The sequence below is a fragment of the Paramisgurnus dabryanus genome, chromosome 4 (genome assembly GCF_030506205.2).
Source record: "Paramisgurnus dabryanus chromosome 4, PD_genome_1.1, whole genome shotgun sequence".
Taxonomy (NCBI): domain Eukaryota; kingdom Metazoa; phylum Chordata; class Actinopteri; order Cypriniformes; family Cobitidae; genus Paramisgurnus; species Paramisgurnus dabryanus.
Genome location: NC_133340.1, coordinates 26,882,356 through 26,895,173, shown reverse-complemented (window position 1 = coordinate 26,895,173; position 12,818 = coordinate 26,882,356).

Below are 12,818 nucleotides of genomic sequence, written 5' to 3'. Positions count from 1 at the left end.
GACAGCTTGCTGCTGAATCATGGGAAATGTCAATGACGGGGCCTATAGGATTTTATTATAATAAATCTGGCTACGGCAGAAAGACTGGCAGAGAGGCAGCTCTTATAATCTTACAAAAGATCCCCATTTGGTGGATAAGTGTCCAGTGTTTTTACCGTGATAAAGAAGCATGATGTAAGATTTGTCCAATAAGTAAAACATTAATATTTAAGTGTAGCCTACAGTGTGATTATAATGGCTTTGACTTGAAGCTTCTTTCTACAGTAGTGATCTATTAACAAAAAATGCTGGATTATTTTAATGTTTGGGTAAATATTGTACAGAACCAACCGCTGGGTTGTTGCTAATGTGTTTTTAAACCATGTTTGGGTAACAACAACCTACCATGATTCTGTCCAGTATTTATCCAGCAATGTGTTAAAACCCAACATTTAATTTGAGTGTGCATAAAGCCTCTCATTGTTCATCATAGCCAAAACCACTTTAATCAATATGATATTACATGAATGGATTTAGGCTTGGTTTCTGCAAAGCCTTCTTAAACCCGACTTACTACTGAAATGATAACCTTTTAAAAGTGGTGCAGGCTAAAGGAAAGTTTTGGGTCTCCTTATGACAATGGTTTCGCTAAATGCTTATCTGTACCTGCGTCCATTTATCAGAGTTAAGCAGAAAAATACAATAATGCCGGCTTATGAAATAGCAGGCTGGCCATCATGCAAAAAATATGCACATATATTTTTCATGATTTTGAGCGTCTACATTTCCATAAAGCAGTTATAGTGAGACCAGTGGCATAAATATAAAGCTTAACATGAAGCAATATCAAAGATACGCATGAGAGTCAGACATTAGCCAGAGCTTAGAGCAAAACAACGCATTGGAGGTAACAAATCAGCGTCCCAGATATTTAAAACATTAAGTGCAATATAATATATATTGTATTTTATATTGTATTTCTCATGCCATTTACCACAGGGACCTGCGGCTGTCAGATATCTGTATTCAGGTCATTAAATGTGCACATATAAAAATAAATCAAATTCAATACTTACTGTACATCACAAACTATAAATTGTAGCACAGTGACCAGACACTTAATTTTTGTGCATGTGTACTGTACATATTATGAATATAAGAAATACTTTTACATTTGCAATATAAAAGTATTTATATGTTACAGCGATATTGTTCAGATTGACAATTTATTTCAGCTCAATCACATGGCAATACGTTAATATTTTATTAAATGGGTAAATCATAATGTATACACTGTAAAACCTAAAAGTTAACTAAACTCAAACCATTTAAGTAAACCGATTGCATTAGTTTTAAAACACATACATTTGAGTACTGTGAACTTAAACAAATTGAGTCATATGCAGTTATGCACTTATACTCATAAGTTTAAGTACATATGCCTTTTCATACTAGGGGTGGGATTATTTTTGTGGTTTTTTGGATTATTGTGTGTTTTTCACTTTATACAAATTCATATGAAATCAGCAAAAATAAATAAATACAAAAATCAGCTTGGGCATTTTCTGGATCCTATTGATGAGGTAGTAAAGACGATATTAAGTCAATGTCAACATTGCATTAGAGCTAATCTTCCAAACATGGTAATAAGCGTCACATTTCCAGTTGACGTCAGAGGTATTCAGGCCAATCACAACGTACCGGTCACCTGGCCAATCAGAAGACACTGTGCTTTTCAGAACAACAAGTTTTGTACAAAATCAACGTGTTTCACGGAGGCAGGGCATAGAAGAGCAACAATATATGGAAAATGATGAGTTTTTTAACCACAAACCACGCAAACACATTGTATAACACCAAATACATAAAATAACGTTGTTTTTAGCAACGTTATAGGTACTCTTTAACAATGACACCTCATGCCATCACTTGCAATTACAAACAATAGAAAAGGTTTTTTTTTTTTTTTTGTGAATAATGCTATTCTGAGTTTCATGCAAGTGATGAAGGCTGTTTACACAAAAATGTCATTGTATTCAATGCACCAAACTGGATATGATCTCATTTTGCAGTAAATTATGGCATATTTTGCTTTTGATTTTTGGATGAGCATTGGTATGCATTCACGCACAGCTATGACAAACAGACAATTTGGTACTGATAGTATCTGCGAATTTCATAATTGCATAGATGGGCTTTCTTCTAGGCCAGATGGATGTTCAAAAAGATCTAAAATTGTACTGGGACCCGAACTCGCCCAGACACCACGGGCTGAAAATTTATGAGGTTCTTGGTAATTAGTGAAAGAAGAGAGGGATACTGGAGGTTTGACACAGACTTATGGTCTCAAATCGCCCACGGTGCTCTTGAATATTATACAACACATCATACATTTAAAATTAGCACTGTGGACTTGCAAAGGACTTTTGAAAAGAACGTCACAGAAATTAAAGAAGTTACTGCTAAGGTCTTCATCCTTTTCAGGCCACGGACCCCTTGATGGATAGAAAGGGGGAGCAAATTAAGAATGGATTTAAATTACTGAGCAGATTTTAACATGGGAACCTTTATTTTTATAATTTTTATTAAAGTGCCCGTATTATGAAAAACTCACTTTTTCTGGGTTTTGGGGTGTTCATTTGTGTCTCTGATGCTCCCACACGCATACAAACTCGGAAAAAAATCCATCCATGCTGTTTTGAGTGAGATACAGGTTTCTGAATGTCCTCTGCCTTGAGTCTCAGATTGCGGGAGTTCAAACTCAGCTCCGTTGTGACGTAACAAAAAGTTTCGTCACATTCAGTTTGAATTTTCCCGCCCACCACCCCACTCGCAGGTCTCCACCCACCAGGTAGCTAGAGAGCATAGAGCAGTCACTTGAATGAGACCCTCTGTGCTGTTATCATCTCTCACGGAAATAACAGCGCTATTTGGATATTATGGATTATACTCCCACCTACTTTTAAAAACAAAGTTTTAACGCGTGGTTATTGGAACCCGGAGTAATCTTATATACAGTGTGTTACGACGCAAACAGTCCTCAGATTGTAGGCGATAAGACCTTCATGCTAAATCTGATGTAAACAACAGACTATGTATCTATATTTCACGGATTATAAGCATTTGTGGACAAAAATGGTAATTGGATGTATTTTATTGGACTTTCATGGATCATTCACACATCTGAAACAGACTGGATTCGATTCGCGAACGCGTTGTTTCATCACAAAGGTAAGAAGTCACGTTATATTTTGCATGTTGTCATCTTCTGTCACAAAATACTACATTTATGATGCTAGAGCTAAAAGCTTTTTGCCAAACTAACCGAGACCGTACGCCCCGGCTTTTCTGACAAGGCGAGCCTCTTAATAACTTTACGGTGTGCATAGATATATACACGGTCCGGACCTCCCGCTAGCTTCTAGCAATTAGCACGCGGTCCACAAGCAGTATACATCCCCCGCCGGGTGTAATTTGCGAAAATAATAAGTTTGAAAATGTTTATAACGGGAATATGTTAGTATGGTCCAGGGAAAACGAGTGTATTGTTCAGACTGCTACATCACAATTTACGCTGGAATTTTGTGTGTCATGATGAGTTTGACACACCGAGACCGGGCCTTACCGCCCCGGCTTTTCTGATGAGGCTAACCCCCGAACGGTCCGGACCTCCCGCTAGCTTCTAGCAATTAGCACGCGGTCCACAAGCAGTATACATCCCCCGCCGGGTCTTAATTTCTTTAATTTGCGAAAATAATGCGCTTGAAAATGTTTTATAATGGGAATATGTTAGCATTGTCCAGGGAAAACGAGTTTACTGTATTGTTGTGACTACTAACGTAACATCACAATTTACTCTGGAATCATTGTGTGTCATGAGTTTCTTCTCCTGTAGTGTACTTATTAGTGATACTTTTCTGCATGATTTGTCTGTTGGCAACATAAACCGTCAATAATAATAATATATAAAATAATAACACCGTATGGTCTGTACTGCTCACGATACCACTGAGCATGCGCACGGGCACATGACGTTAGTAGTGGGGCGTGATCAAAGGAGCAGCAGCTCATAAATATGTAAGACTAGCTCAAAACGGCACAATCTGAACTGCCCTGAAACAGAGGCTACTAGAGATGGGTAACAATCTTTTCCTACAAGCTATTTCGAGCAAACAACTTTTGAAACATGCTTGATGGAACTCATACACCTATATAACTTGTGGAAAAGCAGTCATAAGATGTGCACTTTAATGCATTTTTTAGATTTCATTTTATTTTAAATTTAAACAATATTTAAGAGGACCCCTGGTTATACCGCCAAAGACCCCCAAGGGGCCCCAGACCCCCTGTTGAAGACCCATGGGTTACAGCTGCTAAATCCTAATGCTGCATTCACACCAAACGCGAATAGAGCGTCTGGTACGAATGATTTCAATGTTAAGTCAATGTAAAGATGCGTTTACTGATTTGTTAAACAGTGTTTAGTGCGGCGAGTTAAACGTGAATCCGCCTCATTTGCGCGCATAGTTCGCACGAATGACGCAAATTGAGCTTTGTCGTGGAAACGCACGAGTTGAAAAATCCGAACTTTGGCGGAAAATCGCACTGCGTTAACCAATCAGGAGCTTGCTCTAGTAGTGACGTGACTACAGGAAGCGAGCGGAGGCGCAGAAGCCCCTCCCATGAAGCGAATTTCCGCGTGAAAGGTTCGAATGACTAGAATTTCACGCGCTAATGAGTGAGTAAACTCTTAATTACGCATGAATAGCAGGCTTTTGCCACCTCTACCGCTTTTGGTGTGATCAATCCTAATAGATTGGTTTTGGGATTGAAATCAGATCAAAGTTGCAAAACACTTTTATCCAGAAAAGTACTGAAAAGCCATAGGCTAAAAAAACTACCTGCCCTGCACAATAACAATGAGGTAAACCATTTCTATTGGGTACATGCACAGATAAATCACACACTATTAAATTAAGTGCATTAGTAAAGTAAACAAGGTCAATCTGATGGGTTCTTCTCATAAATGCACAATATAGGCCATTGTAGAGGCTATAAATGAAATGATACATTTATATGGCCACTTCTTCGTGCCGGTAAAAGCATTACCTGGGACTTATGGGAAATCACTGAAATGACTTTGACCTCATCATTTAACCTGTCATGTAACCGTTGACTACACTTCAGCACTGTGCTAAAAGATTTGCTGCAGTAATTATACAGGATAATTAGTTTGAATCAAAGCAGATTATCACCCTGCAAACCTTTCATCCCTCCACCCGACCCCTACAGATTATTATTGCTTCATCGGATAGATCAAACGCTTCTCATTTACCAGGTTTTGTTAATGTACCAAAGGTGAAGCACATCCAGGCTAGGATGTCATTTTTAAGCAAGCATACACTATACGGGCACGAGCACACGTACCATGGCAGTCCTGTGGATTTGAATGAAAGCGATGGTTAATTTGACTCTTGAGAAACACCATCTGTTGTTGCTCACCCGTCATCAATGTATGTAAACATAATTCTGTATGTAAACATGAACCTTGTGTGTAAATATAGGCTATTGGTCACGTTTCACATTGATGCACCTGTCAAATGTGTTTGCATATGCAGATTGGTGGCGAGGGTGATGCAGGTAAAATGCCTGCTGATAATAGATTTCTTTACATGTATGCATTTGCCTTGAAATTGAGTCTTGATTTATTGTAATGAGATGCATCATCATGACCAAACAGCCATGGTAACAATGATGTGAAATACAGTAAAGTACAGTATAATTAAAAATAACATATAATTAAATGTGTAACAAAAAATAATCAAGGTACATTTCTGTATTTTTCACCCTAAAACATGGAAGAAAATCACTATTTTTATCAACCCATTCTCAACAAAAAGCGTACAAATGACACGCAGTGTGATTATCGTGCAATAGATACGCCAAATTCCGACTTTGCGTGCATATGATACGCCAGTCCTTCCCATTCACTTATATGGCGAATCATTTCGTGACGTTTTATTTATTGTTTTCTCATTTGTTTTCTGTTTTTTTTACCATTTTCGCTTGGGTTTAGGGTTAGAACAACTTTTTGTTATATAAAAATGACATCCTAACCCAAACCCCAACTCTAACCCCAACTCCAAGCGACCATGGCTTAAATATAGATAAAAACTTAGAGAAACCTGTATATTAAATAACCTGCTTAAACAAATGTGAAATCTAACCCTAAACCCAAGCGAAAATGGTTTAAAAAACAGAAAACAAATGAGAAAACAATAAATAAAACGTCACGAAACGATTCGCCATATAAGTGAATGGGAAGGACTGGCGTATCATATGCACGCAAAATCCGAATTTGGCGTATCTATTGCACGATAATCACACTGCGTTTCATTTGTACGCATCTTGGTGAGAACGGGTAGATTTTTATATATAAGATGCTCAGATGCAGACCTTTGTCAAAAATGAGAGAATGATATTCTCGGTATGTATTAGAATCTATGTTCATATCTTCGCTTCAAATTTTCTTAATCATGCCTCAGACCATTCAGTAATACAGATTTGTTGGCAAAATCTGCTAAATGCCACGTCAACCAAAGTCCACTAAGTGCACAGAAGATAAATGATGGCACACTTAACCAACCGTAGATAAAATATAAACTTTGGTCCTTAGTGAGTTCTTGGACCTGAATAAAACCTAAATGTGCAAGGCTATCTCATGGCAATTCGTACATATTTTACGAGTTGGCTTATTCGTATTAATCTGTATGACAATATTCGTACATTTTTGTACCATTGTGACTTTGTGGTTAGGGGTTATTGCTATTTTATGATAAAGTACATTTTTGCACAATTACCTTTGTACAAATTTATACGAATGTGCAATGTTGCAATGTTTCTATTTGCATCTTTAATGATTTTGCAACTGTTTAGTGTGTCTTGTTTAAAGAAGACAAATACTTTTTTTGAAAGTGGAGGTTTTTACAAAAAAGGCTGTATGCACTTAGAGGGTTTTGCAGTGAATTTGTTAATTACGTCATTTTCGGTATTTACAACATTTCAATTACTGACTAATAACTGTTTCATTGCTATTAAAGTGAAATGACTGACCTAAGCATAGAAGCCTGATAAAAAATGTTAATTTTAAGAAATAACGTCCGACGTACTTAGAGGGTTTTGCATCTTACAGCTTAGAGCTCCTTACAATACATTTTTTACACTGTATAAAAACATACTTTTACTAAACATATGCATGTAAAATACCTCATGGGGATTTCCATGATCATTTTGAGTGATGATGTAAACTAATGCAATTCATTAAAATTCAAAGCTGGAAAAAATCACTAGAATACGTAACTGTAACAACTCTAGCAAAGGCGCTATTAAAATGGTTTGTAAACATGTCTAATGGCACATCCTTGGGAAAAGTAATGGACAAATAAAAAGTACATAAAACATAAAAAATTCAGTGTTGTTTCAATTTATATTGCCAGGAAAAAACAAACAAATAAAAGTTTATGCATTTTTTTGGATGAATTTCTTTCAATAGTGCTTGCAAGCTTTACACCTTTTCCACAAAATGTGTTTCCATTGCTTATCAACTTGGCAATGCAAAAAATAATGCACACATTTAGCATCTGTGAATGAATACAGCTTCAAACGCTACATTTAAACACATAAACACTATTTTTTAGCTCAGTCTTATAGTTTTATATAACAACTACAAAATAATCTTTATAAAAATAAAATAATGGTTTTGCAATTAACCCAATGTATCAAATGCAGGAGCCATTTCTGGTGTTGTGAGCGACTGACAGTAGAGTAAATACTCAACAGGACTGCCTGTCTAAAATTCACAAATAATTTCTGACAATGTTGACAAGAAGCTGGGAAATACAACAGCTGTGAAACTTTATAAATAGATCAGTTTTTAGACATAACCTCTTTTATTTTAGAAATGTGAAGGGATAGTTCACCCAAAAATGGAAATGATGTAATTATTTGCTCACCCTTAAGTTGTTACAAACCTGTAGGGATGTATTTGTTTTGCTTAAGACAAAAGTACATATTTGTAATCAAGCAGGAAACAGGAGCACCATTGACTTCCACAGTAAGAAAGACAATGGAAGTTAATGGTGCTCAAAAATGGTTCGGTTACAAACATTACTTAAAATATCTTTCTTTGTGTATCTTTCTTTACAGGTTTGTAACAAATTGATGGTGACTAATTGTTGACACAGTTTAAATTTTTGGGGTGAACTATCCCTTTAAGAGCATTTCTTGTAATCTCTTGTAAAGTTCAAAGTAAAAATGTTTCTGTTGAAAAAGGCTCGCGGCAGTTAAATGTTGCATAGCTTGTTTTTCCTCACATGTCAAAACATCAGTGATATAATAACAATCATGTACACCATATATTATTATGCTGTGAAACGCCCTGTAATTTTCTGCTGCTATTGTTTTTGCTGTTGTAATGAACTTGTATACACTTTGTGTGACTTCTACTGTAAAATCAGGAATTTCCTCGATCTACTGTACACTGTAATACATTTTGACTGTATAGGTGCTGCGTAAAGAAGCAGATCTCGGAAGGAAAAACATTTTTACAGGTCTTGACTGCAACACGACTACAAATTATTTTTGTACAAAAAAATCAATGCTACTTTTATAATGACTTTCCTCTTAGCACCGAAGCATTAAATGAGAAAGAATAATTTAATTTATAAATAATAGTCCTGACAGGACTTTTAGGAAGGAAGAGACTTTAAGTATATCTCACAAATTGCCATTCAATGCCCATCATTAATGATGCCTGGCTATATTATGTTGCATGTGTTATGAAAGCACATTTTAGTGTTAATGAGAGTACAAACTGGTAAATGAAAACTTGCAACTATGTGCATACTGTAGTTTATTAATTTGTGCATGCATCCACATTCAGTACTATATATAGCAGGCATATAACATTCTCATACATATTAAGCAATTTGGTCCTAACGTCAGATAAAAAGCTCATAAAAACCTACTGCAGAAAGAATCAAGTCGTGGTTGTTCATAACTAAAACTGTTGCCGTGTGGTAGCAGCAGGTTTTGCACAGCGGTGGCTCTATCAGAAAATTCAGATATGGATTTTCCTCCCACATGTTTGATACATCAGTTGCATGAGCACTGAGTTTTTCTATGCACACTAAGACATTGCAAAGCAAAATGATGAATCTGAATGACTCTTTAAATGCAACACTCGAATTCACTGCCATGTTGATGCACCTTTGCTAAAGCTATTTTTGAATGAAGTCACGTATCACCATGATACAGAACGAAGACATTCAAGCGTCAATCTTTAACTTTTGCCTCTTTAGCGCCATCTGTGTTTAAACTTTACTTTAATGCAGGTTACTTTAATTCTTTCCCCGTTATTGACAAGTTATCTCGTCAATTAAGAAAAAAAACATTTGCATAAAAACGTGTTCCTGATTATTTTTTATGTTAATCTGCAATACCGCACTTACCCAATTGATGAAAAAACTGAAGCCAAAACTTTATTTACTAATTTTATACTCAAAAAAAAATATTTTAAAAGAAAAATACCCATATTTAAGGGTTTATAAGCAGAGAAAAAATATAGATATTATGAAACGGGTTTTCCCTGTTTTGTTTGTTAGAAAGCAGAGGGTCTGTTCTTTCATTTGACATATTTGTATGTTTATATATTTTTAGAAGAAAATAATTCCTGGAAGGCATTTTGTGAAACTTTTGTGAAAATCACACAAAAAAAACTTTTCAAAAATGGCTGACGGGAAATGAGTTTTAAATATTTATGCGCGTAAAAGTGACATTTCCTATAAAATGTGACCTAACAGCTACAATTATAAATCATTTTTTATAAACTTATTATTGTGAATTAGTATAAGGAGACCATTTTCAGCAATGACTTTTGATTACTTTAAGTCGAATAAAGTTACAGAATGTGGCTTTAAAGTCTGTGTAAAGTCCGATATTAAATATGTTCTTAGTTTGTCACACCACAGAAGGATTTGAAAGATAAAAAAATCCAAAAACTTGGAAAAACAGGCAGGATTCCCGCTCTCAAACGCTGGGGGTGTGTATCGACTGGCAGCGCTGAAACCACGCCTACTTGTGGGAAAGCTGCTGACTCGCTCAGCTTACTGAATGGATACCTAAATGGAGGTTTTCAATTGTGTTAGGGGCGGGGCCATGCACGGTGTCTCCAGTATGTCATCGAGCCACCGTTTTAGCCCCGCCCAAATAATCCTGAACACAGAATTGTGCAAAAACTATTTAATGGTGTAACTAAATAATTTAATATAACCCAGCAATACATTTAAACATAATGTGTTTAGAAACACTTCACTGAAATTACTTTACACAGTGAGTGAATATTGATTTTAAATAATAAATAAATAAACTATTTTAGGAAACATCTTAAAAAGAAAAACTTAAGACAAAACCTGAATCCAATAGCTACAATTCAGGCAAAGCAAAGAGAAAAGTATCGAACAAAGACTACTAAATTATTTAGCATGCTTAGCTGTGAGTATTCTTTTCTTTAAGATCCACTCAGATGTGGGCATTAGAGACTGCTGCTGAACAAACTGAGGAATTGTGGTCGCATTAACTGGAATAATTGCCCGCTTGTGCAGATATTTTCTACAATTACATTTATTTCAATTTGGCTACAGGTCGGAAGGACTGACACTTTTAAAGAATGAATGAACAACAAACAAATAAAGGTAAAACAAACTGCTTTTTACTTTTCACATGATTTTAAGTAATGTATTTATTGTGTAAAAACAATGTGTTTTTTTTTTTTTCACTTTTAGTGGCTACTGCTCAAAATCAGACAGGAGATTAGTGAAGATAAAAGAGAAGAGGTGAACAGAAACAGGATGTGAGGAAAGCAGGGGAGAGAGAAAGAGAAAAAGAGAGAGAGAGTGACAATATTTTATCTTAAAGGAGCCATATCATGAAAATCTGACTTGTTTCATGTTTAAGTTCTATAATTGGGTCCGCAATGCTTTCATCAATCTAGAAAATGTGAAAAGATAAACCCGGTCACTTAGTTTTGGTAAACCATTCTCTGCAAGGTTGTGAATAAATAGGTCTTTGGAATTTGGCTCCTCTTGTGATGTAAGAAGGGGGATAATACCACCCCTTAATCTGCACTGTCCAACCACAGCACTTCCATTTAGTGCAGAGGTCAACTAATTTGCATTTAACAGTACACACCCCAAAAAGGTACATTTGTGCTCACACCTACACAATGGCAATTTAAAAATTTTATAATAAATGATCTATATGATATTTTGAGCTAAAACTTCACATACGTACTCGGGGACACCAAAGACTTATTCGGCATCTTAAAAAAAGAAATGTCCTCTTTAACTGTACAACTAAGAGTTTACATTTGTTTGCTTTGTTTGAAAGAATGATTTATTTTTGTTGTTAAAAAACATCTTTAAAAACTGCTGGTGGGCTGGTGGGGTTGGTGGGCGCCCAGGGTGCTACACACTGCTAGCAACTGCATATAAATGACCTGGCAACCACCCGTCAACTTCCTGGTGGGGAGTTATGCATGGGCAAACACCAATCACACCAAAATGTCTAGTTTATTATTATTATTATCTAAGGAAATTTGTTTGTTATGGTTCTTATAAAACAACTGTAGTAAAGTGTGTGATTTACACTGTTTGCTTTCCTTTTTCTGTATCTAAAGTCTTCAAGTCTTCAAGTTTTGTTTTACTGCAATGACATTTTGAAAGAACAGTCATAAAGTTAATAATATAGCCTCCTTCTGTCATCTATGGAATACCTCCTTTAAATTATTTAGCATGCAAGACGTGCCCAATTTATTCCAATTATATCTCTGGGGACTTTTAATATTTAATACCACATTTACCATCGCCAAATCCCCCGATTGTGATGTACTTCCTGTCGACTTGAAGCACTGCACCATGCAGATGAAAGTTTTCCTTCTGATAGTGATACCCAGCGCTCAGTAATACTTAATGCCAAGCTTCTTTATTCCCTGGTATATCGCTAATACTGATAACACTGCGCCGGTAGAGGACAACTTTGATATGTTTTTGATTTAAGAGATGAGGCTTATAATAACTCTGAGGACAGCTTGATCTTCTTTTGTAAACTATTCAGTGATGGCCACGGTCCAATGTAAATCAATGTCAGGTCGAGACGTGTGCCAGTAAAGTTTATGCAGTAGCAGCAGCTTCGTGAATATCAACTTTAAATGCTTTCTCTGGAAATGGGCGACCTGCTTCTTCTTCCATTCATTTGCACATTTTTGAGGTCACATAAGCTGATGTGCCTAAGAAATAACATCAGAATTCAGGATTGTGAACAATGAAGCAGAGCGAAATCCATTGGGGGGATGTTATCTGTTGCATAACCAATGCCAAATCTTTAAAATGCACCCATATTCTTTCAATTAGATCAGGCCCAGACATCATGTCTGTGATGGCACGGGGTCACGGCCCATTCATGACGATAATATTAAAAAATCCTATTTGCAACAGTTTCAGAAAAGAGCCTTTTAGTGAGCTGCTTACCTAGACAGCAATTCAAAGCTGCAACTCGTAACTTTTGATATTGAGGATGGAAGTGCATGCAGTAAACAATCATGTGTTGAAAACTGTCTGCCTTACAGTATCTCAACCCAGTGGTTCTCAAACTGAGGGGCGCGAGATGATGCCAGGGGACCCACATTTTATGAAATTGTATTTGATGAAAAATATTTTTAATGCACGTCAATATTAAGCAAATGCACGTCAATAAGTAATAGTGTTGGGCGATATGCCCCATTG